Below are 23,449 nucleotides of genomic sequence, written 5' to 3' on the forward strand. Positions count from 1 at the left end.
ATACGTGCAGAAAAATCGAGACACCGCCGCCTCTAAACACCAGCCAGCAATCAGCGGATGTACGGTAACGCACAGATGTCCAGACATTTCCTGAATAACGGATATAGTGGTATCTATACAATGCATCATGCAAATAAGGGAGTCATTTCGTTTGCAGAAACATAGGCAAAACAGCATGGCCCGTACGGGGATCGAACCCACGACCTTGGCGTTATTAGCACCACGCTCTAACCAACTGAGCTAACCGGCCACGTCGGCAGGCTCGGCGCAACAGAGGACCGTGGAAAAAACTCCATAGTAAATGAACGTTTGGCATCAGCTATCAACAGTCTCAAGCTGTAAAACAAGCATGCCCTGTATGAGGGTCGAACTCACGACCTTCAGATTACGAGACTGACGCGCTACCTACTGCGCTAACAAGGCAAACGCTGGCTGGCTGGCGCCGGTTGCTGAAGCTCTTCATACGTGACGCGTTGCAACATAGTAAATGACACATTTCCTTCAGCGTGGGCAAAAGGCAACCCTGCTTGTCCAGGGACCTGTTTTACCAATGCTCTAAAAGGAAGCTTGCATTGGCCGGGAATCGAACCCGGGCCTCCCGCGTGGCAGGCGAGAATTCTACCACTGAACCACCAATGCATCCGCAACGGCCGACTTGAAAATCCATAGAGATTCGAGTGGTCGGAAAGAAGATTTCTCCCCCTGACCAGAAAGTTATGGAAGCGGTGGTTGGGGGATCAATCAGTTAGTTGCTTATACGTGTAGCTGTAAAAGAAGCGTGCCCTGTGTGAGGACCTGACTCTCGACCTTCAGATTATGAGACCGACATTGAGAAATTGGTTGTCAACCAGAAACTCAAGGTGTCCTAGATGTAAAGTAAGTGCACGTGGACCAACTCTGTGACTGATAGCCAGCTTCAGGTCTGGCCCAAGCCTCATGCACAGCGAGCCTGGATAGCTCAGTCGGTAGAGCATCAGACTTTTAATCTGAGGGTCCAGGGTTCAAGTCCCTGTTCGGGCGCTGCTTGCTTTATTATGCTAAAACCACGAGTTCAGCGCCGTACAATCAACACTGGAAAGCTTTACTTGACTCAAAAGATAGTAGATAAGCGGGACGGCTTCCCTGCAAACGTTTTAGATATGCCGAACTGTTCTTAGCTGCCAAAAAATGTCTCCTGTATCTATGTGTAAAGAAACAAGATCATTTATAACGTCACCCCCTTTTCTTTCTAGACCTTAGACCAATGGTGCACACACCAGAGTTTGAAGGATATTGAATGTTTAAAGAGAATCCACCGTTAATGCCTCCTGTGTTCACGGAAACAAATAACATACGTGCAGAAAAATCGAGACACCGCCGCCTCTAAACACCAGCCAGCAATCAGCGGATGTACGGTAACGCACAGATGTCCAGACATTTCCTGAATAACGGATATAGTGGTATCTATACAATGCATCATGCAAATAAGGGAGTCATTTCATTTGCAGAAACATAGGCAAAACAGCATGGCCCGTACGGGGATCGAACCCGCGACCTTGGCGTTATTAGCACCACGCTCTAACCAACTGAGCTAACCGGCCACGTCGGCAGGCTCGGCGCAACAGAGGACCGTGGAAAAAACTCCATAGTAAATGAACGTTTGGCATCAGCTATCAACAGTCTCAAGCTGTAAAACAAGCATGCCCTGTATGAGGGTCGAACTCACGACCTTCAGATTATGAGACTGACGCGCTACCTACTGCGCTAACAAGGCAAACGCTGGCTGGCTTGCGCCGGTTGCTGAAGCTCTTCATACGTGACGCGTTGCAACATAGTAAATGACACATTTCCTTCAGCGTGGGTAAAAGGCAACCCTGCTTGTCCAGGGACCTGTTTTACCAATGCTCTAAAAGGAAGCTTGCATTGGCCGGGAATCGAACCCGGGCCTCCCGCGTGGCAGGCGAGAATTCTACCACTGAACCACCAATGCATCTGCAACGGCCGACTTGAAAATCCATAGAGATTCGAGTGGTCGGAAAGAAGATTTCTCCCCCTGACCAGAAAGTTATGGAAGCGGTGGTTGGGGGATCAATCAGTTAGTTGCTTATACGTGTAGCTGTAAAAGAAGCGTGCCCTGTGTGAGGACCTGACTCTCGACCTTCAGATTATGAGACCGACATTGAGAAATTGGTTGTCAACCAGAAACTCAAGGTGTCCTAGATGTAAAGTAAGTGCACGTGGACCAACTCTGTGACTGATAGCCAGCTTCAGGTCTGGCCCAAGCCTCATGCACAGCGAGCCTGGATAGCTCAGTCGGTAGAGCATCAGACTTTTAATCTGAGGGTCCAGGGTTCAAGTCCCTGTTCGGGCGCTGCTTGCTTTATTATGCTAAAACCACGAGTTCAGCGCCGTACAATCAACACTGGAAAGCTTTACTTGACTCAAAAGATAGTAGATAAGCGGGACGGCTTCCCTGCAAACGTTTTAGATATGCCGAACTGTTCTTAGCTGCCAAAAAATGTCTCCTGTATCTATGTGTAAAGAAACAAGATCATTTATAACGTCACCCCCTTTTCTTTCTAGACCTTAGACCAATGGTGCACACACCAGAGTTTGAAGGATATTGAATGTTTAAAGAGAATCCACCGTTAATGCCTCCTGTGTTCACGGAAACAAATAACATACGTGCAGAAAAATCGAGACACCGCCGCCTCTAAACACCAGCCAGCAATCAGCGGATGTACGGTAACGCACAGACGTCCAGACATTTCCTGAATAACGGATATAGTAGTATCTATACAATGCATCATGCAAATAAGGGAGTCATTTCATTTGCAGAAACATAGGCAAAACAGCATGGCCCGTACGGGGATCGAACCCGCGACCTTGGCGTTATTAGCACCACGCTCTAACCAACTGAGCTAACCGGCCACGTCGGCAGGCTCGGCGCAACAGAGGACCGTGGAAAAAACTCCATAGTAAATGAACGTTTGGCATCAGCTATCAACAGTCTCAAGCTGTAAAACAAGCATGCCCTGTATGAGGGTCGAACTCACGACCTTCAGATTATGAGACTGACGCGCTACCTACTGCGCTAACAAGGCAAACGCTGGCTGGCGCCGGTTGCTGAAGCTCTTCATACGTGACGCGTTGCAACATAGTAAATGACACATTTCCTTCAGCGTGGGCAAAAGGCAACCCTGCTTGTCCAGGGACCTGTTTTACCAATGCTCTAAAAGGAAGCTTGCATTGGCCGGGAATCGAACCCGGGCCTCCCGCGTGGCAGGCGAGAATTCTACCACTGAACCACCAATGCATCTGCAACGGCCGACTTGAAAATCCATAGAGATTCGAGTGGTCGGAAAGAAGATTTCTCCCCCTGACCAGAAAGTTATGGAAGCGGTGGTTGGGGGATCAATCAGTTAGTTGCTTATACGTGTAGCTGTAAAAGAAGCGTGCCCTGTGTGAGGACCTGACTCTCGACCTTCAGATTATGAGACCGACATTGAGAAATTGGTTGTCAACCAGAAACTCAAGGTGTCCTAGATGTAAAGTAAGTGCACGTGGACCAACTCTGTGACTGATAGCCAGCTTCAGGTCTGGCCCAAGCCTCATGCACAGCGAGCCTGGATAGCTCAGTCGGTAGAGCATCAGACTTTTAATCTGAGGGTCCAGGGTTCAAGTCCCTGTTCGGGCGCTGCTTGCTTTATTATGCTAAAACCACGAGTTCAGCGCCGTACAATCAACACTGGAAAGCTTTACTTGACTCAAAAGATAGTAGATAAGCGGGACGGCTTCCCTGCAAACGTTTTAGATATGCCGAACTGTTCTTAGCTGCCAAAAAATGTCTCCTGTATCTATGTGTAAAGAAACAAGATCATTTATAACGTCACCCCCTTTTCTTTCTAGACCTTAGACCAATGGTGCACACACCAGAGTTTGAAGGATATTGAATGTTTAAAGAGAATCCACCGTTAATGCCTCCTGTGTTCACGGAAACAAATAACATACGTGCAGAAAAATCGAGACACCGCCGCCTCTAAACACCAGCCAGCAATCCGCGGATGTACGGTAACGCACAGACGTCCAGACATTTCCTGAATAACGGATATAGTGGTATCTATACAATGCATCATGCAAATAAGGGAGTCATTTCATTTGCAGAAACATAGGCAAAACAGCATGGCCCGTACGGGGATCGAACCCGCGACCTTGGCGTTATTAGCACCACGCTCTAACCAACTGAGCTAACCGGCCACGTCGGCAGGCTCGGCGCAACAGAGGACCGTGGAAAAAACTCCATAGTAAATGAACGTTTGGCATCAGCTATCAACAGTCTCAAGCTGTAAAACAAGCATGCCCTGTATGAGGGTCGAACTCACGACCTTCAGATTATGAGACTGACGCGCTACCTACTGCGCTAACAAGGCAAACGCTGGCTGGCGCCGGTTGCTGAAGCTCTTCATACGTGACGCGTTGCAACATAGTAAATGACACATTTCCTTCAGCGTGGGCAAAAGGCAACCCTGCTTGTCCAGGGACCTGTTTTACCAATGCTCTAAAAGGAAGCTTGCATTGGCCGGGAATCGAACCCGGGCTTCCCGCGTGGCAGGCGAGAATTCTACCACTGAACCACCAATGCATCTGCAACGGCCGACTTGAAAATCCATAGAGATTCGAGTGGTCGGAAAGAAGATTTCTCCCCCTGACCAGAAAGTTATGGAAGCGGTGGTTGGGGGATCAATCAGTTAGTTGCTTATACGTGTAGCTGTAAAAGAAGCGTGCCCTGTGTGAGGACCTGACTCTCGACCTTCAGATTATGAGACCGACATTGAGAAATTGGTTGTCAACCAGAAACTCAAGGTGTCCTAGATGTAAAGTAAGTGCACGTGGACCAACTCTGTGACTGATAGCCAGCTTCAGGTCTGGCCCAAGCCTCATGCACAGCGAGCCTGGATAGCTCAGTCGGTAGAGCATCAGACTTTTAATCTGAGGGTCCAGGGTTCAAGTCACTGTTCGGGCGCTGCTAGCTTTATTATGCTAAAACCACGAGTTCAGCGCCGTACAATCAACACTGGAAAGCTTTACTTGACTCAAAAGATAGTAGATAAGCGGGACGGCTTCCCTGCAAACGTTTTAGATATGCCGAACTGTTCTTAGCTGCCAAAAAATGTCTCCTGTATCTATGTGTAAAGAAACAAGATCATTTATAACGTCACCCCCTTTTCTTTCTAGACCTTAGACCAATGGTGCACACACCAGAGTTTGAAGGATATTGAATGTTTAAAGAGAATCCACCGTTAATGCCTCCTGTGTTCACGGAAACAAATAACATACGTGCAGAAAAATCGAGACACCGCCGCCTCTAAACACCAGCCAGCAATCCGCGGATGTACGGTAACGCACAGACGTCCAGACATTTCCTGAATAACGGATATAGTGGTATCTATACAATGCATCATGCAAATAAGGGAGTCATTTCATTTGCAGAAACATAGGCAAAACAGCATGGCCCGTACGGGGATCGAACCCGCGACCTTGGCGTTATTAGCACCACGCTCTAACCAACTGAGCTAACCGGCCACGTCGGCAGGCTCGGCGCAACAGAGGACCGTGGAAAACACTCCATAGTAAATGAACGTTTGGCATCAGCTATCAACAGTCTCAAGCTGTAAAACAAGCATGCCCTGTATGAGGGTCGAACTCACGACCTTCAGATTATGAGACTGACGCGCTACCTACTGCGCTAACAAGGCAAACGCTGGCTGGCGCCGGTTGCTGAAGCTCTTCATACGTGACGCGTTGCAACATAGTAAATGACACATTTCCTTCAGCGTGGGCAAAAGGCAACCCTGCTTGTCCAGGGACCTGTTTTACCAATGCTCTAAAAGGAAGCTTGCATTGGCCGGGAATCGAACCCGGGCCTCCCGCGTGGCAGGCGAGAATTCTACCACTGAACCACCAATGCATCTGCAACGGCCGACTTGAAAATCCATAGAGATTCGAGTGGTCGGAAAGAAGATTTCTCCCCCTGACCAGAAAGTTATGGAAGCGGTGGTTGGGGGATCAATCAGTTAGTTGCTTATACGTGTAGCTGTAAAAGAAGCGTGCCCTGTGTGAGGACCTGACTCTCGACCTTCAGATTATGAGACCGACATTGAGAAATTGGTTGTCAACCAGAAACTCAAGGTGTCCTAGATGTAAAGTAAGTGCACGTGGACCAACTCTGTGACTGATAGCCAGCTTCAGGTCTGGCCCAAGCCTCATGCACAGTGAGCCTGGATAGCTCAGTCGGTAGAGCATCAGACTTTTAATCTGAGGGTCCAGGGTTCAAGTCCCTGTTCGGGCGCTGCTTGCTTTATTATGCTAAAACCACGAGTTCAGCGCCGTACAATCAACACTGGAAAGCTTTACTTGACTCAAAAGATAGTAGATAAGCGGGACGGCTTCCCTGCAAACGTTTTAGATATGCCGAACTGTTCTTAGCTGCCAAAAAATGTCTCCTGTATCTATGTGTAAAGAAACAAGATCATTTATAACGTCACCCCCTTTTCTTTCTAGACCTTAGACCAATGGTGCACACACCAGAGTTTGAAGGATATTGAATGTTTAAAGAGAATCCACCGTTAATGCCTCCTGTGTTCACGGAAACAAATAACATACGTGCAGAAAAATCGAGACACCGCCGCCTCTAAACACCAGCCAGCAATCCGCGGATGTACGGTAACGCACAGACGTCCAGACATTTCCTGAATAACGGATATAGTGGTATCTATACAATGCATCATGCAAATAAGGGAGTCATTTCATTTGCAGAAACATAGGCAAAACAGCATGGCCCGTACGGGGATCGAACCCGCGACCTTGGCGTTATTAGCACCACGCTCTAACCAACTGAGCTAACCGGCCACGTCGGCAGGCTCGGCGCAACAGAGGACCGTGGAAAAAACTCCATAGTAAATGAACGTTTGGCATCAGCTATCAACAGTCTCAAGCTGTAAAACAAGCATGCCCTGTATGAGGGTCGAACTCACGACCTTCAGATTATGAGACTGACGCGCTACCTACTGCGCTAACAAGGCAAACGCTGGCTGGCGCCGGTTGCTGAAGCTCTTCATACGTGACGCGTTGCAACATAGTAAATGACACATTTCCTTCAGCGTGGGCAAAAGGCAACCCTGCTTGTCCAGGGACCTGTTTTACCAATGCTCTAAAAGGAAGCTTGCATTGGCCGGGAATCGAACCCGGGCTTCCCGCGTGGCAGGCGAGAATTCTACCACTGAACCACCAATGCATCTGCAACGGCCGACTTGAAAATCCATAGAGATTCGAGTGGTCGGAAAGAAGATTTCTCCCCCTGACCAGAAAGTTATGGAAGCGGTGGTTGGGGGATCAATCAGTTAGTTGCTTATACGTGTAGCTGTAAAAGAAGCGTGCCCTGTGTGAGGACCTGACTCTCGACCTTCAGATTATGAGACCGACATTGAGAAATTGGTTGTCAACCAGAAACTCAAGGTGTCCTAGATGTAAAGTAAGTGCACGTGGACCAACTCTGTGACTGATAGCCAGCTTCAGGTCTGGCCCAAGCCTCATGCACAGCGAGCCTGGATAGCTCAGTCGGTAGAGCATCAGACTTTTAATCTGAGGGTCCAGGGTTCAAGTCCCTGTTCGGGCGCTGCTTGCTTTATTATGCTAAAACCACGAGTTCAGCGCCGTACAATCAACACTGGAAAGCTTTACTTGACTCAAAAGATAGTAGATAAGCGGGACGGCTTCCCTGCAAACGTTTTAGATATGCCGAACTGTTCTTAGCTGCCAAAAAATGTCTCCTGTATCTATGTGTAAAGAAACAAGATCATTTATAACGTCACCCCCTTTTCTTTCTAGACCTTAGACCAATGGTGCACACACCAGAGTTTGAAGGATATTGAATGTTTAAAGAGAATCCACCGTTAATGCCTCCTGTGTTCACGGAAACAAATAACATACGTGCAGAAAAATCGAGACACCGCCGCCTCTAAACACCAGCCAGCAATCCGCGGATGTACGGTAACGCACAGACGTCCAGACATTTCCTGAATAACGGATATAGTGGTATCTATACAATGCATCATGCAAATAAGGGAGTCATTTCATTTGCAGAAACATAGGCAAAACAGCATGGCCCGTACGGGGATCGAACCCGCGACCTTGGCGTTATTAGCACCACGCTCTAACCAACTGAGCTAACCGGCCACGTCGGCAGGCTTGGCGCAACAGAGGACCGTGGAAAACACTCCATAGTAAATGAACGTTTGGCATCAGCTATCAACAGTCTCAAGCTGTAAAACAAGCATGCCCTGTATGAGGGTCGAACTCACGACCTTCAGATTATGAGACTGACGCGCTACCTACTGCGCTAACAAGGCAAACGCTGGCTGGCGCCGGTTGCTGAAGCTCTTCATACGTGACGCGTTGCAACATAGTAAATGACACATTTCCTTCAGCGTGGGTAAAAGGCAACCCTGCTTGCCCAGGGACCTGTTTTACCAATGCTCTAAAAGGAAGCTTGCATTGGCCGGGAATCGAACCCGGGCCTCCCGCGTGGCAGGCGAGAATTCTACCACTGAACCACCAATGCATCTGCAACGGTCGACTTGAAAATCCATAGAGATTCGAGTGGTCGGAAAGAAGATTTCTCCCCCTGACCAGAAAGTTATGGAAGCGGTGGTTGGGGGATCAATCAGTTAGTTGCTTATACGTGTAGCTGTAAAAGAAGCGTGCCCTGTGTGAGGACCTGACTCTCGACCTTCAGATTATGAGACCGACATTGAGAAATTGGTTGTCAACCAGAAACTCAAGGTGTCCTAGATGTAAAGTAAGTGCACGTGGACCAACTCTGTGACTGATAGCCAGCTTCAGGTCTGGCCCAAGCCTCATGCACAGCGAGCCTGGATAGCTCAGTCGGTAGAGCATCAGACTTTTAATCTGAGGGTCCAGGGTTCAAGTCCCTGTTCGGGCGCTGCTTGCTTTATTATGCTAAAACCACGAGTTCAGTGCCGTACAATCAACACTGGAAAGCTTTACTTGACTCAAAAGATAGTAGATAAGCGGGACGGCTTCCCTGCAAACGTTTTAGATATGCCGAATGGTTCTTACCTGCCAAAAAATGTCTCCCGTATCTATGTGTAAAGAAACAAGATCATTTATAACGTCACCCCCTTTTCTTTCTAGACCTTAGACCAATGGTGCACACACCAGAGTTTGAAGGATATTGAATGTTTAAAGAGAATCCACCGTTAATGCCTCCTGTGTTCACGGAAACAAATAACATACGTGCAGAAAAATCGAGACACCGCCGCCTCTAAACACCAGCCAGCAATCCGCGGATGTACGGTAACGCACAGACGTCCAGACATTTCCTGAATAACGGATATAGTGGTATCTATACAATGCATCATGCAAATAAGGGAGTCATTTCATTTGCAGAAACATAGGCAAAACAGCATGGCCCGTACGGGGATCGAACCCGCGACCTTGGCGTTATTAGCACCACGCTCTAACCAACTGAGCTAACCGGCCACGTCGGCAGGCTCGGCGCAACAGAGGACCGTGGAAAACACTCCATAGTAAATGAACGTTTGGCATCAGCTATCAACAGTCTCAAGCTGTAAAACAAGCATGCCCTGTATGAGGGTCGAACTCACGACCTTCAGATTATGAGACTGACGCGCTACCTACTGCGCTAACAAGGCAAACGCTGGCTGGCGCCGGTTGCTGAAGCTCTTCATACGTGACGCGTTGCAACATAGTAAATGACACATTTCCTTCAGCGTGGGTAAAAGGCAACCCTGCTTGTCCAGGGACCTGTTTTACCAATGCTCTAAAAGGAAGCTTGCATTGGCCGGGAATCGAACCCGGGCCTCCCGCGTGGCAGGCGAGAATTCTACCACTGAACCACCAATGCATCTGCAACGGCCGACTTGAAAATCCATAGAGATTCGAGTGGTCGGAAAGAAGATTTCTCCCCCTGACCAGAAAGTTATGGAAGCGGTGGTTGGGGGATCAATCAGTTAGTTGCTTATACGTGTAGCTGTAAAAGAAGCGTGCCCTGTGTGAGGACCTGACTCTCGACCTTCAGATTATGAGACCGACATTGAGAAATTGGTTGTCAACCAGAAACTCAAGGTGTCCTAGATGTAAAGTAAGTGCACGTGGACCAACTCTGTGACTGATAGCCAGCTTCAGGTCTGGCCCAAGCCTCATGCACAGCGAGCCTGGATAGCTCAGTCGGTAGAGCACCAGACTTTTAATCTGAGGGTCCAGGGTTCAAGTCCCTGTTTGGGGTCGGCTTGCTTTATTATGCTAAAACCACGAGTTCAGCGCCGTACAATCAACACTGGAAAGCTTTACTTGACTCAAAAGATAGTAGATAAGCGGGACGGCTTCCCTGCAAACGTTTTAGATATGCCGAACTGTTGTTAGCTGCCAAAAAATGTCTCCTGTATCTATGTGTAAAGAAACAAGATCATTTATAACGTCACCCCCTTTTCTTTCTAGACCTTAGACCAATGGTGCACACACCAGAGTTTGAAGGATATTGAATGTTTAAAGAGAATCCACCGTTAATGCCTCCTGTGTTCACGGAAACAAATAACATACGTGCAGAAAAATCGAGACACCGCCGCCTCTAAACACCAGCCAGCAATCCGCGGATGTACGGTAACGCACAGACGTCCAGACATTTCCTGAATAACGGATATAGTGGTATCTATACAATGCATCATGCAAATAAGGGAGTCATTTCATTTGCAGAAACATAGGCAAAACAGCATGGCCCGTACGGGGATCGAACCCGCGACCTTGGCGTTATTAGCACCACGCTCTAACCAACTGAGCTAACCGGCCACGTCGGCAGGCTCGGCGCAACAGAGGACCGTGGAAAAAACTCCATAGTAAATGAACGTTTGGCATCAGCTATCAACAGTCTCAAGCTGTAAAACAAGCATGCCCTGTATGAGGGTCGAACTCACGACCTTCAGATTATGAGACTGACGCGCTACCTACTGCGCTAACAAGGCAAACGCTGGCTGGCGCCGGTTGCTGAAGCTCTTCATACGTGACGCGTTGCAACATAGTAAATGACACATTTCCTTCAGCGTGGGTAAAAGGCAACCCTGCTTGTCCAGGGACCTGTTTTACCAATGCTCTAAAAGGAAGCTTGCATTGGCCGGGAATCGAACCCTGGCCTCCCTCGTGGCAGGCGAGAATTCTACCACTGAACCACCAATGCATCCGCAACGGTCGACTTGAAAATCCATAGAGATTCGAGTGGTCGGAAAGAAGATTTCTCCCCCTGACCAGAAAGTTATGGAAGCGGTGGTTGGGGGATCAATCAGTTAGTTGCTTATACGTGTAGCTGTAAAAGAAGCGTGCCCTGTGTGAGGACCTGACTCTCGACCTTCAGATTATGAGACCGACATTGAGAAATTGGTTGTCAACCAGAAACTCAAGGTGTCCTAGATGTAAAGTAAGTGCACGTGGACCAACTCTGTGACTGATAGCCAGCTTCAGGTCTGGCCCAAGCCTCATGCACAGCGAGCCTGGATAGCTCAGTCGGTAGAGCATCAGACTTTTAATCTGAGGCTCCAGGGTTCAAGTCCCTGTTCGGGCGCTGCTTGCTTTATTATGCTAAAACCACGAGTTCAGCGCCGTACAATCAACACTGGAAAGCTTTACTTGACTCAAAAGATAGTAGATAAGCGGGACGGCTTCCCTGCAAACGTTTTAGATATGCCGAACGGTTCTTACCTGCCAAAAAATGTCTCCCGTATCTATGTGTAAAGAAACAAGGTCATTTATAACGTCACCCCCTTTTCTTTCTAGACCTTAGACCAATGGTGCACACACCAGAGTTTGAAGGATATTGAATGTTTAAAGAGAATCCACCGTTAATGCCTCCTGTGTTCACGGAAACAAATAACATACGTGCAGAAAAATCGAGACACCGCCGCCTCTAAACACCAGCCAGCAATCCGCGGATGTACGGTAACGCACAGATGTCCAGACATTTCCTGAATAACGGATATAGTGGTATCTATACAATGCATCATGCAAATAAGGGAGTCATTTCATTTGCAGAAACATAGGCAAAACAGCATGGCCCGTACGGGGATCGAACCCACGACCTTGGCGTTATTAGCACCACGCTCTAACCAACTGAGCTAACCGGCCAACCGGCAGGCTCGGCGCAACAGAGGACCGTGGAAAAAACTCCATAGTAAATGAACGTTTGGCATCAGCTATCAACAGTCTCAAGCTGTAAAACAAGCATGCCCTGTATGAGGGTCGAACTCACGACCTTCAGATTATGAGACTGACGCGCTACCTACTGCGCTAACAAGGCAAACGCTGGCTGGCGCCGGTTGCTGAAGCTCTTCATACGTGACGCGTTGCAACATAGTAAATGACACATTTCCTTCAGCGTGGGTAAAAGGCAACCCTGCTTGCCCAGGGACCTGTTTTACCAATGCTCTAAAAGGAAGCTTGCATTGGCCGGGAATCGAACCCGGGCCTCCCGCGTGGCAGGCGAGAATTCTACCACTGAACCACCAATGCATCTGCAACGGTCGACTTGAAAATCCATAGAGATTCGAGTGGTCGGAAAGAAGATTTTTCCCCCTGACCAGAAAGTTATGGAAGCGGTGGTTGGGGGATCAATCAGTTAGTTGCTTATACGTGTAGCTGTAAAAGAAGCGTGCCCTGTGTGAGGACCTGACTCTCGACCTTCAGATTATGAGACCGACATTGAGAAATTGGTTGTCAACCAGAAACTCAAGGTGTCCTAGATGTAAAGTAAGTGCACGTGGACCAACTCTGTGACTGATAGCCAGCTTCAGGTCAGGCCCAAGCCTCATGCACAGCGAGCCTGGATAGCTCAGTCGGTAGAGCATCAGACTTTTAATCTGAGGGTCCAGGGTTCAAGTCCCTGTTCGGGCGCTGCTTGTTTTATTATGCTAAAACCACGAGTTCAGCGCCGTACAATCAACACTGGAAAGCTTTACTTGACTCAAAAGATAGTAGATAAGCGGGACGGCTTCCCTGCAAACGTTTTAGATATGCCGAACGGTTCTTACCTGCCAAAAAATGTCTCCCGTATCTATGTGTAAAGAAACAAGGTCATTTATAACGTCACCCCCTTTTCTTTCTAGACCTTAGACCAATGGTGCACACACCAGAGTTTGAAGGATATTGAATGTTTAAAGAGAATCCACCGTTAATGCCTCCTGTGTTCACGGAAACAAATAACATACGTGCAGAAAAATCGAGACACCGCCGCCTCTAAACACCAGCCAGCAATCCGCGGATGTACGGTAACGCACAGACGTCCAGACATTTCCTGAATAACGGATATAGTGGTATCTATACAATGCATCATGCAAATAAGGGAGTCATTTCATTTGCAGAAACATAGGCAAAACAGCATGGCCCGTACGGGGATCGAACCCACGACCTTGGCGTTATTAGCACCACGCTCTAACCAACTGAGCTAACCGGCCAACCGGCAGGCTCGGCGCAACAGAGGACCGTGGAAAAAACTCCATAGTAAATGAACGTTTGGCATCAGCTATCAACAGTCTCAAGCTGTAAAACAAGCATGCCCTGTATGAGGGTCGAACTCACGACCTTCAGATTATGAGACTGACGCGCTACCTACTGCGCTAACAAGGCAAACGCTGGCTGGCGCCGGTTGCTGAAGCTCTTCATATGTGACGCGTTGCAACATAGTAAATGACACATTTCCTTCAGCGTGGGTAAAAGGCAACCCTGCTTGCCCAGGGACCTGTTTTACCAATGCTCTAAAAGGAAGCTTGCATTGGCCGGGAATCGAACCCGGGCCTCCCGCGTGGCAGGCGAGAATTCTACCACTGAACCACCAATGCATCTGCAACGGCCGACTTGAAAATCCATAGAGATTCGAGTGGTCGGAAAGAAGATTTCTCCCCCTGACCAGAAAGTTATGGAAGCGGTGGTTGGGGGATCAATCAGTTAGTTGCTTATACGTGTAGCTGTAAAAGAAGCGTGCCCTGTGTGAGGACCTGACTCTCGACCTTCAGATTATGAGACCGACATTGAGAAATTGGTTGTCAACCAGAAACTCAAGGTGTCCTAGATGTAAAGTAAGTGCACGTGGACCAACTCTGTGACTGATAGCCAGCTTCAGGTCTGGCCCAAGCCTCATGCACAGCGAGCCTGGATAGCTCAGTCGGTAGAGCATCAGACTTTTAATCTGAGGGTCCAGGGTTCAAGTCCCTGTTTGGGCGCTGCTTGCTTTATTATGCTAAAACCACGAGTTCAGTGCCGTACAATCAACACTGGAAAGCTTTACTTGACTCAAAAGATAGTAGATAAGCGGGACGGCTTCCCTGCAAACGTTTTAGATATGCCGAATGGTTCTTACCTGCCAAAAAATGTCTCCCGTATCTATGTGTAAAGAAACAAGATCATTTATAACGTCACCCCCTTTTCTTTCTAGACCTTAGACCAATGGTGCACACACCAGAGTTTGAAGGATATTGAATGTTTAAAGAGAATCCACCGTTAATGCCTCCTGTGTTCACGGAAACAAATAACATACGTGCAGAAAAATCGAGACACCGCCGCCTCTAAACACCAGCCAGCAATCAGCGGATGTACGGTAACGCACAGATGTCCAGACATTTCCTGAATAACGGATATAGTGGTATCTATACAATGCATCATGCAAATAAGGGAGTCATTTCATTTGCAGAAACATAGGCAAAACAGCATGGCCCGTACGGGGATCGAACCCGCGACCTTGGCGTTATTAGCACCACGCTCTAACCAACTGAGCTAACCGGCCACGTCGGCAGGCTCGGCGCAACAGAGGACCGTGGAAAAAACTCCATAGTAAATGAACGTTTGGCATCAGCTATCAACAGTCTCAAGCTGTAAAACAAGCATGCCCTGTATGAGGGTCGAACTCACGACCTTCAGATTATGAGACTGACGCGCTACCTACTGCGCTAACAAGGCAAACGCTGGCTGGCGCCGGTTGCTGAAGCTCTTCATACGTGACGCGTTGCAACATAGTAAATGACACATTTCCTTCAGCGTGGGTAAAAGGCAACCCTGCTTGTCCAGGGACCTGTTTTACCAATGCTCTAAAAGGAAGCTTGCATTGGCCGGGAATCGAACCCGGGCCTCCCTCGTGGCAGGCGAGAATTCTACCACTGAACCACCAATGCATCCGCAACGGTCGACTTGAAAATCCATAGAGATTCGAGTGGTCGGAAAGAAGATTTCTCCCCCTGACCAGAAAGTTATGGAAGCGGTGGTTGGGGGATCAATCAGTTAGTTGCTTATACGTGTAGCTGTAAAAGAAGCGTGCCCTGTGTGAGGACCTGACTCTCGACCTTCAGATTATGAGACCGACATTGAGAAATTGGTTGTCAACCAGAAACTCAAGGTGTCCTAGATGTAAAGTAAGTGCACGTGGACCAACTCTGTGACTGATAGCCAGCTTCAGGTCAGGCCCAAGCCTCATGCACAGCGAGCCTGGATAGCTCAGTCGGTAGAGCATCAGACTTTTAATCTGAGGGTCCAGGGTTCAAGTCCCTGTTCGGGCGCTGCTTGCTTTATTATGCTAAAACCACGAGTTCAGCGCCGTACAATCAACACTGGAAAGCTTTACTTGACTCAAAAGATAGTAGATAAGCGGGACGGCTTCCCTGCAAACGTTTTAGATATGCCGAACGGTTCTTACCTGCCAAAAAATGTCTCCCGTATCTATGTGTAAAGAAACAAGGTCATTTATAAAGTCACCCCCTTTTCTTTCTAGACCTTAGACCAATGGTGCACACACCAGAGTTTGAAGGATATTGAATGTTTAAAGAGAATCCACCGTTAATGCCTCCTGTGTTCACGGAAACAAATAACATACGTGCAGAAAAATCGAGACACCGCCGCCTCTAAACACCAGCCAGCAATCCGCGGATGTACGGTAACGCACAGATGTCCAGACATTTCCTGAATAACGGATATAGTGGTATCTATACAATGCATCATGCAAATAAGGGAGTCATTTCATTTGCAGAAACATAGGCAAAACAGCATGGCCCGTACGGGGATCGAACCCGCGACCTTGGCGTTATTAGCACCACGCTCTAACCAACTGAGCTAACCGGCCACGTCGGCAGGCTCGGACGCAGGCTCGGATTGAGGACCGTGGAAAAAACTCCAGAGTAAATGAACGTTTGGCATCAGCTATCAACAGTCTCAAGCTGTAAAACAAGCATGCCCTGTATGAGGGTCGAACTCACGACCTTCAGATTATGAGACTGACGCGCTACCTACTGCGCTAACAAGGCAAACGCTGGCTGGTGCCGGTTGCTGAAGCATCGTAAAGGACAAATAAAGGACATCCATCGTAAAGGACAAATTTCCTTCAGCATGGGTAAAAGGCAACCCTGCTTTTCCAGGGACCTGTTTTACCAATGCTCTAAAAAGAAGCTTGCATTGGCCGGGAATCGAACCCGGGCCTCCCGCGTGGCAGGCGAGAATTCTACCACTGAACCACCAATGCATCTGCAATGGCCCACTTGAAAATCCATAGAGATTCGAGTGGTCGGAAAGAAGATTTTTCCCCCTGACCAGAAAGTTATGGAAGCGGTGGTTGGGGGATCAATCAGTTAGTTGCTTATACGTGTAGCTGTAAAAGAAGCGTGCCCTGTGTGAGGACCTGACTCTCGACCTTCAGATTATGAGACCGACATTGAGAAATTGGTTGTCAACCAGAAACTCAAGGTGTCCTAGATGTAAAGTAAGTGCACGTGGACCAACTCTGTGACTGATAGCCAGCTTCAGGTCTGGCCCAAGCCTCATGCACAGCGAGCCTGGATAGCTCAGTCGGTAGAGCATCAGACTTTTAATCTGAGGGTCCAGGGTTCAAGTCCCTGTTTGGGCGCTGCTTGCTTTATTATGCTAAAACCACGAGTTCAGTGCCGTACAATCAACACTGGAAAGCTTTACTTGACTCAAAAGATAGTAGATAAGCGGGACGGCTTCCCTGCAAACGTTTTAGATATGCCGAATGGTTCTTACCTGCCAAAAAATGTCTCCCGTATCTATGTGTAAAGAAACAAGATCATTTATAACGTCACCCCCTTTTCTTTCTAGACCTTAGACCAATGGTGCACACACCAGAGTTTGAAGGATATTGAATGTTTAAAGAGAATCCACCGTTAATGCCTCCTGTGTTCACGGAAACAAATAACATACGTGCAGAAAAATCGAGACACCGCCGCCTCTAAACACCAGCCAGCAATCAGCGGATGTACGGTAACGCACAGATGTCCAGACATTTCCTGAATAACGGATATAGTGGTATCTATACAATGCATCATGCAAATAAGGGAGTCATTTCATTTGCAGAAACATAGGCAAAACAGCATGGCCCGTACGGGGATCGAACCCGCGACCTTGGCGTTATTAGCACCACGCTCTAACCAACTGAGCTAACCGGCCACGTCGGCAGGCTCGGCGCAACAGAGGACCGTGGAAAAAACTCCATAGTAAATGAACGTTTGGCATCAGCTATCAACAGTCTCAAGCTGTAAAACAAGCATGCCCTGTATGAGGGTCGAACTCACGACCTTCAGATTATGAGACTGACGCGCTACCTACTGCGCTAACAAGGCAAACGCTGGCTGGCGCCGGTTGCTGAAGCTCTTCATACGTGACGCGTTGCAACATAGTAAATGACACATTTCCTTCAGCGTGGGTAAAAGGCAACCCTGCTTGTCCAGGGACCTGTTTTACCAATGCTCTAAAAGGAAGCTTGCATTGGCCGGGAATCGAACCCGGGCCTCCCTCGTGGCAGGCGAGAATTCTACCACTGAACCACCAATGCATCCGCAACGGTCGACTTGAAAATCCATAGAGATTCGAGTGGTCGGAAAGAAGATTTCTCCCCCTGACCAGAAAGTTATGGAAGCGGTGGTTGGGGGATCAATCAGTTAGTTGCTTATACGTGTAGCTGTAAAAGAAGCGTGCCCTGTGTGAGGACCTGACTCTCGACCTTCAGATTATGAGACCGACATTGAGAAATTGGTTGTCAACCAGAAACTCAAGGTGTCCTAGATGTAAAGTAAGTGCACGTGGACCAACTCTGTGACTGATAGCCAGCTTCAGGTCAGGCCCAAGCCTCATGCACAGCGAGCCTGGATAGCTCAGTCGGTAGAGCATCAGACTTTTAATCTGAGGGTCCAGGGTTCAAGTCCCTGTTCGGGCGCTGCTTGCTTTATTATGCTAAAACCACGAGTTCAGCGCCGTACAATCAACACTGGAAAGCTTTACTTGACTCAAAAGATAGTAGATAAGCGGGACGGCTTCCCTGCAAACGTTTTAGATATGCCGAACGGTTCTTACCTGCCAAAAAATGTCTCCCGTATCTATGTGTAAAGAAACAAGGTCATTTATAACGTCACCCCCTTTTCTTTCTAGACCTTAGACCAATGGTGCACACACCAGAGTTTGAAGGATATTGAATGTTTAAAGAGAATCCACCGTTAATGCCTCCTGTGTTCACGGAAACAAATAACATACGTGCAGAAAAATCGAGACACCGCCGCCTCTAAACACCAGCCAGCAATCCGCGGATGTACGGTAACGCACAGATGTCCAGACATTTCCTGAATAACGGATATAGTGGTATCTATACAATGCATCATGCAAATAAGGGAGTCATTTCATTTGCAGAAACATAGGCAAAACAGCATGGCCCGTACGGGGATCGAACCCGCGACCTTGGCGTTATTAGCACCACGCTCTAACCAACTGAGCTAACCGGCCACGTCGGCAGGCTCGGACGCAGGCTCGGATTGAGGACCGTGGAAAAAACTCCAGAGTAAATGAACGTTTGGCATCAGCTATCAACAGTCTCAAGCTGTAAAACAAGCATGCCCTGTATGAGGGTCGAACTCACGACCTTCAGATTATGAGACTGACGCGCTACCTACTGCGCTAACAAGGCAAACGCTGGCTGGTGCCGGTTGCTGAAGCATCGTAAAGGACAAATAAAGGACATCCATCGTAAAGGACAAATTTCCTTCAGCATGGGTAAAAGGCAACCCTGCTTTTCCAGGGACCTGTTTTACCAATGCTCTAAAAAGAAGCTTGCATTGGCCGGGAATCGAACCCGGGCCTCCCGCGTGGCAGGCGAGAATTCTACCACTGAACCACCAATGCATCTGCAATGGCCCACTTGAAAATCCATAGAGATTCGAGTGGTCGGAAAGAAGATTTTTCCCCCTGACCAGAAAGTTATGGAAGCGGTGGTTGGGGGATCAATCAGTTAGTTGCTTATACGTGTAGCTGTAAAAGAAGCGTGCCCTGTGTGAGGACCTGACTCTCGACCTTCAGATTATGAGACCGACATTGAGAAATTGGTTGTCAACCAGAAACTCAAGGTGTCCTAGATGTAAAGTAAGTGCACGTGGACCAACTCTGTGACTGATAGCCAGCTTCAGGTCTGGCCCAAGCCTCATGCACAGCGAGCCTGGATAGCTCAGTCGGTAGAGCATCAGACTTTTAATCTGAGGGTCCAGGGTTCAAGTCCCTGTTTGGGCGCTGCTTGCTTTATTATGCTAAAACCACGAGTTCAGTGCCGTACAATCAACACTGGAAAGCTTTACTTGACTCAAAAGATAGTAGATAAGCGGGACGGCTTCCCTGCAAACGTTTTAGATATGCCGAATGGTTCTTACCTGCCAAAAAATGTCTCCCGTATCTATGTGTAAAGAAACAAGATCATTTATAACGTCACCCCCTTTTCTTTCTAGACCTTAGACCAATGGTGCACACACCAGAGTTTGAAGGATATTGAATGTTTAAAGAGAATCCACCGTTAATGCCTCCTGTGTTCACGGAAACAAATAACATACGTGCAGAAAAATCGAGACACCGCCGCCTCTAAACACCAGCCAGCAATCAGCGGATGTACGGTAACGCACAGATGTCCAGACATTTCCTGAATAACGGATATAGTGGTATCTATACAATGCATCATGCAAATAAGGGAGTCATTTCATTTGCAGAAACATAGGCAAAACAGCATGGCCCGTACGGGGATCGAACCCGCGACCTTGGCGTTATTAGCACCACGCTCTAACCAACTGAGCTAACCGGCCACGTCGGCAGGCTCGGCGCAACAGAGGACCGTGGAAAAAACTCCATAGTAAATGAACGTTTGGCATCAGCTATCAACAGTCTCAAGCTGTAAAACAAGCATGCCCTGTATGAGGGTCGAACTCACGACCTTCAGATTATGAGACTGACGCGCTACCTACTGCGCTAACAAGGCAAACGCTGGCTGGCGCCGGTTGCTGAAGCTCTTCATACGTGACGCGTTGCAACATAGTAAATGACACATTTCCTTCAGCGTGGGTAAAAGGCAACCCTGCTTGTCCAGGGACCTGTTTTACCAATGCTCTAAAAGGAAGCTTGCATTGGCCGGGAATCGAACCCGGGCCTCCCTCGTGGCAGGCGAGAATTCTACCACTGAACCACCAATGCATCCGCAACGGTCGACTTGAAAATCCATAGAGATTCGAGTGGTCGGAAAGAAGATTTCTCCCCCTGACCAGAAAGTTATGGAAGCGGTGGTTGGGGGATCAATCAGTTAGTTGCTTATACGTGTAGCTGTAAAAGAAGCGTGCCCTGTGTGAGGACCTGACTCTCGACCTTCAGATTATGAGACCGACATTGAGAAATTGGTTGTCAACCAGAAACTCAAGGTGTCCTAGATGTAAAGTAAGTGCACGTGGACCAACTCTGTGACTGATAGCCAGCTTCAGGTCAGGCCCAAGCCTCATGCACAGCGAGCCTGGATAGCTCAGTCGGTAGAGCATCAGACTTTTAATCTGAGGGTCCAGGGTTCAAGTCCCTGTTCGGGCGCTGCTTGCTTTATTATGCTAAAACCACGAGTTCAGCGCCGTACAATCAACACTGGAAAGCTTTACTTGACTCAAAAGATAGTAGATAAGCGGGACGGCTTCCCTGCAAACGTTTTAGATATGCCGAACGGTTCTTACCTGCCAAAAAATGTCTCCCGTATCTATGTGTAAAGAAACAAGGTCATTTATAACGTCACCCCCTTTTCTTTCTAGACCTTAGACCAATGGTGCACACACCAGAGTTTGAAGGATATTGAATGTTTAAAGAGAATCCACCGTTAATGCCTCCTGTGTTCACGGAAACAAATAACATACGTGCAGAAAAATCGAGACACCGCCGCCTCTAAACACCAGCCAGCAATCCGCGGATGTACGGTAACGCACAGATGTCCAGACATTTCCTGAATAACGGATATAGTGGTATCTATACAATGCATCATGCAAATAAGGGAGTCATTTCATTTGCAGAAACATAGGCAAAACAGCATGGCCCGTACGGGGATCGAACCCACGACCTTGGCGTTATTAGCACCACGCTCTAACCAACTGAGCTAACCGGCCAACCGGCAGGCTCGGCGCAACAGAGGACCGTGGAAAAAACTCCATAGTAAATGAACGTTTGGCATCAGCTATCAACAGTCTCAAGCTGTAAAACAAGCATGCCCTGTATGAGGGTCGAACTCACGACCTTCAGATTATGAGACTGACGCGCTACCTACTGCGCTAACAAGGCAAACGCTGGCTGGCGCCGGTTGCTGAAGCTCTTCATACGTGACGCGTTGCAACATAGTAAATGACACATTTCCTTCAGCGTGGGTAAAAGGCAACCCTGCTTGTCCAGGGACCTGTTTTACCAATGCTCTAAAAGGTAGCTTGCATTGGCCGGGAATCGAACCCGGGCCTCCCGCGTGGCAGGCGAGAATTCTACCACTGAACCACCAATGCATCTGCAACGGCCGACTTGAAAATCCATAGAGATTCGAGTGGTCGGAAAGAAGATTTTTCCCCCTGAACAGAAAGTTATGGAAGCGGTGGTTGGGGGATCAATCAGTTAGTTGCTTATACGTGTAGCTGTAAAAGAAGCGTGCCCTGTGTGAGGACCTGACTCTCGACCTTCAGATTATGAGACCGACATTGTGGAAATGGTTGTCAACCAGAAACTCAAGGTGTCCTAGATGTAATGTAAGTGCACGTGGACCAACTCTGTGGCTGATAGCCAGCTTCAGGTCTGGCCCAAGGCTCTTGCACAGCGAGCCTGGATAGCTCAGTCGGTAGAGCATCAGACTTTTAATCTGAGGGTCCAGGGTTCAAGTCCCTGTTCGGGCGCTGCTCGCTTTATTATGCTAAAACCACGAGTTCAGCGCCGTACAATCAACACTGGAAAGCTTTACTTGACTCAAAAGATAGTAGATAAGCGGGACGGCTTCCCTGCAAACCCTTTAGATATGCCGAACGGTTCTTAGCTGCCAAAAAATGTCTCCCGTATCTATGTGTAAAGAAACAAGGTCATTTATAACGTCACCCCCTTTTCTTTCTAGACCTTAGACCAATGGTGCACACACCAGAGTTTGAGGGATATTGAATGTTTAAAGAGAATCCACCGTTAATGCCTCCTGTATTCACGGAAACAAATAGCATACGTGCAGAAGAATCGAGACACCGCCGCCTCTAAACACCAGCCAGCAATCCGCGGATGTACGGTAACGCACAGACGTCCAGACATTTCCTGAGTAACGGATATAGTGGTATCTCTACAATGCATCATGCAAATAAGGGAGTCATTTCATTTGCAGAAACATAGGCAAAACAGCATGGCCCGTACGGGGATCGAACCCGCGACCTTGGCGTTATTAGCACCACGCTCTAACCAACTGAGCTAACCGGCCACGTCGGCAGGCTCGGCGAAACAGAGGACCGTGGAAAAAACTCCAGAGTAAATGAACGTTTGGCATCAGCTATCAACAGTCTCAAGCTGTAAAAGAAGCGTGCCCTGTATGAGGGTCGAACTCACGACCTTCAGATTATGAGACTGACGCGCTACCTACTGCGCTAACAAGGCAAACGCCGGCTGGTGCCGGTTGCTGAAGCTCTTCATACGTGACGCGTTGCAACATCGTAAAGGACAAATTTCCTTCAGCATGGGTAAAAGGCAACCCTGCTTTTCCAGGGACCTGTTTTACCAATGCTCTAAGAAGAAGCTTGCATTGGCCGGGAATCGAACCCGGGCCTCCCGCGTGGCAGGCGAGAATTCTACCACTGAACCACCAATGCATCTGCAACGGCCGACTTGAAAATCCATAGAGATTCGAGTGGTCGGAAAGAAGATTTTTCCCCCTGAACAGAAAGTTATGGAAGCGGTGGTTGGGGGATCAATCAGTTAGTTGCTTATACGTGTAGCTGTAAAAGAAGCGTGCCCTGTGCGAGGACCTGACTCTCGACCTTCAGATTATGAGACCGACATTGTGGAAATGGTTGTCAACCAGAAACTCAAGGTGTCCTAGATGTAATGTAAGTGC

The 23,449-nt window shown here is 48.3% G+C and overlaps 27 non-coding genes across 27 annotated transcripts; all 27 read right to left on the bottom strand.

Annotated features, from left to right (window-relative positions):
* Positions 1–350: 350 nt before the first annotated feature.
* Positions 351–423, bottom strand: TRNAT-CGU (transfer RNA threonine (anticodon CGU)). Its single transcript has one exon. It is a non-coding gene; the product is annotated as a tRNA-Thr (tRNA).
* Positions 424–568: 145 nt separating this feature from the next.
* On the bottom strand, positions 569–639 carry TRNAG-GCC (transfer RNA glycine (anticodon GCC)). The gene has a single exon. It is a non-coding gene; the product is annotated as a tRNA-Gly (tRNA).
* An 867-nt stretch (positions 640–1,506) lies between these two features.
* On the bottom strand, positions 1,507–1,580 carry TRNAI-AAU (transfer RNA isoleucine (anticodon AAU)). The gene has a single exon. It is a non-coding gene; the product is annotated as a tRNA-Ile (tRNA).
* Positions 1,581–1,898: 318 nt separating this feature from the next.
* Positions 1,899–1,969, bottom strand: TRNAG-GCC (transfer RNA glycine (anticodon GCC)). The gene has a single exon. It is a non-coding gene; the product is annotated as a tRNA-Gly (tRNA).
* Positions 1,970–2,836: 867 nt separating this feature from the next.
* On the bottom strand, positions 2,837–2,910 carry TRNAI-AAU (transfer RNA isoleucine (anticodon AAU)). Its single transcript has one exon. It is a non-coding gene; the product is annotated as a tRNA-Ile (tRNA).
* A 314-nt stretch (positions 2,911–3,224) lies between these two features.
* TRNAG-GCC (transfer RNA glycine (anticodon GCC)) lies at positions 3,225–3,295 on the bottom strand. Its single transcript has one exon. It is a non-coding gene; the product is annotated as a tRNA-Gly (tRNA).
* Positions 3,296–4,162: 867 nt separating this feature from the next.
* On the bottom strand, positions 4,163–4,236 carry TRNAI-AAU (transfer RNA isoleucine (anticodon AAU)). The gene has a single exon. It is a non-coding gene; the product is annotated as a tRNA-Ile (tRNA).
* A 1,252-nt stretch (positions 4,237–5,488) lies between these two features.
* TRNAI-AAU (transfer RNA isoleucine (anticodon AAU)) lies at positions 5,489–5,562 on the bottom strand. The gene has a single exon. It is a non-coding gene; the product is annotated as a tRNA-Ile (tRNA).
* A 314-nt stretch (positions 5,563–5,876) lies between these two features.
* Positions 5,877–5,947, bottom strand: TRNAG-GCC (transfer RNA glycine (anticodon GCC)). The gene has a single exon. It is a non-coding gene; the product is annotated as a tRNA-Gly (tRNA).
* Positions 5,948–6,814: 867 nt separating this feature from the next.
* On the bottom strand, positions 6,815–6,888 carry TRNAI-AAU (transfer RNA isoleucine (anticodon AAU)). Its single transcript has one exon. It is a non-coding gene; the product is annotated as a tRNA-Ile (tRNA).
* A 1,252-nt stretch (positions 6,889–8,140) lies between these two features.
* TRNAI-AAU (transfer RNA isoleucine (anticodon AAU)) lies at positions 8,141–8,214 on the bottom strand. The gene has a single exon. It is a non-coding gene; the product is annotated as a tRNA-Ile (tRNA).
* Positions 8,215–8,528: 314 nt separating this feature from the next.
* TRNAG-GCC (transfer RNA glycine (anticodon GCC)) lies at positions 8,529–8,599 on the bottom strand. The gene has a single exon. It is a non-coding gene; the product is annotated as a tRNA-Gly (tRNA).
* An 867-nt stretch (positions 8,600–9,466) lies between these two features.
* Positions 9,467–9,540, bottom strand: TRNAI-AAU (transfer RNA isoleucine (anticodon AAU)). The gene has a single exon. It is a non-coding gene; the product is annotated as a tRNA-Ile (tRNA).
* A 314-nt stretch (positions 9,541–9,854) lies between these two features.
* On the bottom strand, positions 9,855–9,925 carry TRNAG-GCC (transfer RNA glycine (anticodon GCC)). The gene has a single exon. It is a non-coding gene; the product is annotated as a tRNA-Gly (tRNA).
* An 867-nt stretch (positions 9,926–10,792) lies between these two features.
* TRNAI-AAU (transfer RNA isoleucine (anticodon AAU)) lies at positions 10,793–10,866 on the bottom strand. Its single transcript has one exon. It is a non-coding gene; the product is annotated as a tRNA-Ile (tRNA).
* A 1,639-nt stretch (positions 10,867–12,505) lies between these two features.
* TRNAG-GCC (transfer RNA glycine (anticodon GCC)) lies at positions 12,506–12,576 on the bottom strand. The gene has a single exon. It is a non-coding gene; the product is annotated as a tRNA-Gly (tRNA).
* Positions 12,577–13,830: 1,254 nt separating this feature from the next.
* On the bottom strand, positions 13,831–13,901 carry TRNAG-GCC (transfer RNA glycine (anticodon GCC)). Its single transcript has one exon. It is a non-coding gene; the product is annotated as a tRNA-Gly (tRNA).
* An 867-nt stretch (positions 13,902–14,768) lies between these two features.
* On the bottom strand, positions 14,769–14,842 carry TRNAI-AAU (transfer RNA isoleucine (anticodon AAU)). Its single transcript has one exon. It is a non-coding gene; the product is annotated as a tRNA-Ile (tRNA).
* A 1,252-nt stretch (positions 14,843–16,094) lies between these two features.
* TRNAI-AAU (transfer RNA isoleucine (anticodon AAU)) lies at positions 16,095–16,168 on the bottom strand. Its single transcript has one exon. It is a non-coding gene; the product is annotated as a tRNA-Ile (tRNA).
* Positions 16,169–16,493: 325 nt separating this feature from the next.
* TRNAG-GCC (transfer RNA glycine (anticodon GCC)) lies at positions 16,494–16,564 on the bottom strand. The gene has a single exon. It is a non-coding gene; the product is annotated as a tRNA-Gly (tRNA).
* Positions 16,565–17,431: 867 nt separating this feature from the next.
* On the bottom strand, positions 17,432–17,505 carry TRNAI-AAU (transfer RNA isoleucine (anticodon AAU)). The gene has a single exon. It is a non-coding gene; the product is annotated as a tRNA-Ile (tRNA).
* A 1,252-nt stretch (positions 17,506–18,757) lies between these two features.
* On the bottom strand, positions 18,758–18,831 carry TRNAI-AAU (transfer RNA isoleucine (anticodon AAU)). Its single transcript has one exon. It is a non-coding gene; the product is annotated as a tRNA-Ile (tRNA).
* A 325-nt stretch (positions 18,832–19,156) lies between these two features.
* Positions 19,157–19,227, bottom strand: TRNAG-GCC (transfer RNA glycine (anticodon GCC)). The gene has a single exon. It is a non-coding gene; the product is annotated as a tRNA-Gly (tRNA).
* Positions 19,228–20,094: 867 nt separating this feature from the next.
* TRNAI-AAU (transfer RNA isoleucine (anticodon AAU)) lies at positions 20,095–20,168 on the bottom strand. The gene has a single exon. It is a non-coding gene; the product is annotated as a tRNA-Ile (tRNA).
* A 1,639-nt stretch (positions 20,169–21,807) lies between these two features.
* On the bottom strand, positions 21,808–21,878 carry TRNAG-GCC (transfer RNA glycine (anticodon GCC)). Its single transcript has one exon. It is a non-coding gene; the product is annotated as a tRNA-Gly (tRNA).
* Positions 21,879–22,745: 867 nt separating this feature from the next.
* Positions 22,746–22,819, bottom strand: TRNAI-AAU (transfer RNA isoleucine (anticodon AAU)). Its single transcript has one exon. It is a non-coding gene; the product is annotated as a tRNA-Ile (tRNA).
* A 314-nt stretch (positions 22,820–23,133) lies between these two features.
* TRNAG-GCC (transfer RNA glycine (anticodon GCC)) lies at positions 23,134–23,204 on the bottom strand. The gene has a single exon. It is a non-coding gene; the product is annotated as a tRNA-Gly (tRNA).
* Positions 23,205–23,449: the final 245 nt, after the last annotated feature.

This window comes from Spea bombifrons, chromosome 4 (genome assembly GCF_027358695.1).
Source record: "Spea bombifrons isolate aSpeBom1 chromosome 4, aSpeBom1.2.pri, whole genome shotgun sequence".
In the NCBI taxonomy this organism is placed as follows: Eukaryota; Metazoa; Chordata; class Amphibia; order Anura; family Pelobatidae; genus Spea; species Spea bombifrons.